The 3051-nt window shown below is 35.0% G+C and overlaps 1 pseudogene; it reads left to right on the forward strand.

Moving 5' to 3' along the window:
• Nucleotides 1–1831: 1831 nt before the first annotated feature.
• LOC107545489 (D-aminoacyl-tRNA deacylase 2 pseudogene) lies at nucleotides 1832–2362 on the forward strand (annotated as a pseudogene).
• Nucleotides 2363–3051: the final 689 nt, after the last annotated feature.

The following is a 3051-nucleotide window of genomic DNA, read 5'->3' on the forward strand; positions in this document are numbered from 1 at the left end:
TTCTTTGTGTTTCAAATGTTTGTATACATACATTGTGTCTCACCTTATTTTTAAAGTAGTGCCATACATTTATTACATGAATGAGGAAGACTTAAATGAACATGACGCACAAAGGGGTTGTATTTTCAACTATGAAATAATGTACTATGTAAAAGAATTATACCTAACTATATATTTGAAAGCAGCTAATTTTAGTTCAGCATCACTTTAACTGCAAAAAAACAATACTTCAAAACACATAAATTCCACATATGAAAATTATTTCTCTGAATTATGGGAATATCTTTGAATATTTGTTTTGTTTTATTGTGCTTTGCAGATATTCCATGTTTTACAAATTGAAGGTTTGTGGGAACCCTGCATTAGCACTACTTTCTAATGACATTTGCTCATTCTATGTTTGTGTGTCATAATTTGATAATCCTCACAATATTTTAAAATTTTTCATTTGTTATGATGATATGTTATCAGTGATCTTTGATGTTACTATTGTAATTGTTTGGGGCACTATGAATGGCACCCATATAAGATGGCAAACTTAGTTGATAAATGTTGCTTCTGTTTTGGCTGTTCCAATGACTGGTCATTTTCCCTCTCCTCAGCATTTGTTTGCCCTGAGACACAACACTATTGAAATTAGGTCAATTAATAACCCTATAATGTCTTCTAAGTGTTCAAACAAAAGATTTGTGCATCTCTCACTTTAAATCAAAAGCTAGAAATCATTAAGCTTAGTGAGGTAGCTGAGATGGGCCAAAACTAGGCCTCTTGCACCAAATAGTTAGGTTGTGGAGGCAAAGGAAAAGTTATTGATGGAAATTAAAAGTGCTACTCCAGTGAATACACAAATAATAAGAAATCAAAATAGCCTATTGCTGATGTGGAGAAAGTTTTAATGGTCTGAACAGAAGATCAAGCCAGCCACAACATTACCTTAAGCCAAAGCCTAATCCAGAGCAAGGTCCTAATTCTCTTCGATTCTATGAAAGCAAGGAGTAGTGAGGAAGCTGTAGAAGAAAATTTAGAGCTAGCACAGGTTGGTTTATAAGATATAAAGAAACTCTCTCTCTCCATAACATAAAAGTGCCAGGTGAAAGAGCAAGTACTAATGTAGAAGCTGCAGCAAGTTATCCAGAAGATCTATCTGAGATAATGAATGCAAATAGCTACACTGAAAAACAATTTTTTAGTGTAGGTGAAAGAGCCTTCTATTGGAAGAATATTCCACCCAGGATTTTCACAGCTAGAGAGGAGCCAATGCCAACTTCAAATCTTCAAAGGACAGGCTGAACCTCTTGGTAGGGGCTAATGCAACTAGTGACTTTGAGTAAAAGCTAGTGCTTATTTATCATTCTGAAAAATCTTAGAATCCTTCATAATTCTTCTAAATCTACTCTGCCTGTGTTCTATAAATGGAACAACAAAGCCCAGATGGCAGCACATTTGTTTATGACATGGTTTACTGAGTATTTTAAGTGCATTGTTGAGAGCTATTGCTCAGAAAAAAGTTTCTTTTAAAATATTACTCCTCATTGGCAATGCACCTGGTCACTTGAAAGATCTGTTGGAGATGCACAATGATATTAACATTGTTTTCATGCCTACAGCCACATTTATTCTGAAGTCCATAAATCAAGGAATAATTTTGAATTTCAAGTCTTATTATTTAAGAAATACATTTCATAAGGCTATAGCTGCCAAAGAGAGTGATTTCTCTGAAGGATTTGGACAAAGTAAATTGAAAACCTCTGAAAAGGATTCACTATTTTAGATGCCATTAAGGACATTCATGATACCCTGAACCCTTGGGAGGGCCACACAGGCTCAAGCCATGGCTGAGAGCTGCCAGACACCTCAGGCCCAGAAACTTCTGCATCAGTGCCTGCACACTTGGCTATAAGTATACCTTGCCCAGGGAGACTCCGTGGCCCAGTGGGTAGAGGTATAGAGAGAATTAGTAATCTATGTGTGCTTTTTCAAGAGAGCTGATAAAGAACGTGTTCCCCAAAATGGTTAATACACTGTGAAATGTGAAAGTAAGTGAAACAGAAAATGGCAAACACATCTCTATATTGGATCCCTGGCAGTATTCTTATAATCTCTCAAGCCACCATGGGTGTTGTGGAGAGGAGTAAAGGGAAAAAACATGCTGTATCACTCTAACTCTGGAAAGAAGAGAAATTAGAATTTTAGTTTGAATTTGTGACTGTATGTGAAGAGGAATTAGTGCTAAAAGCAAGTGTGCTGAAGCTGGGGCTGTGGTGGAACATGGCACTTACAGGAATAGGCAGGTGTTAAGCTGTATACCAATGGACCATACATATACCTATTAAGTTTTGAAAAGTTAAAACTTAGTTTCTAAAGTTGTTTTCTGATATAAAAATGATCTGGACTATAATTAGATTTTCTTCTTTAATACACTAATCTGCAGCATTTTTAGACAAGAAAACCTTGGGTCTAATCCATAACTGTGCAACCTGCTAATTAGATGACCTTGCCAGTCATCTAACTTCTGGATCTCAGTCACCTTTCATACTGCTTTCCCCTACACATTGACTTCAATTTTTTAAAAATGCTTTCCATTTACTTTACGGTCATTGCTGAAATGTTATTAGCTAGCTGTGTTTAAGTATTTTGCAATGAAGAGTTATGTACAATCAAAAAAAATATATTTCTTATATCATCAAATGTATGTAGTATGTAATAAATGTAGTCATTTGTATTAAAATTAGGTAAAATCCAGCACAAACCAATTACAATTTTTTCAGTTTTGTTTTACTATTTTAGTTTTCTATATTTTAAATAAAAGATTATGCAACTTGCTATTTATTTTTATATCTATAAAATGTAACAGACATATTATTGTGCAATATAATATTATATTGAAATAATATATAAATGCTTTAAACTACTTTTAAAATCTTTAGTTGAGCCCAGCCGGTGTGGCTCAGCAGTTGAGCATCAACCTATGATCCAGGAGATTAAAGTTCAATTCCCAGTTAGGGTACATGCCCAGGTTGCAGGCTCAATCCCCTATACAGGGGGTGCAGG

The sequence above is a fragment of the Miniopterus natalensis genome, chromosome 1 (assembly GCF_054644295.1).
Source record: "Miniopterus natalensis isolate mMinNat1 chromosome 1, mMinNat1.hap1, whole genome shotgun sequence".
Classification (NCBI taxonomy): Eukaryota; Metazoa; Chordata; class Mammalia; order Chiroptera; family Miniopteridae; genus Miniopterus; species Miniopterus natalensis.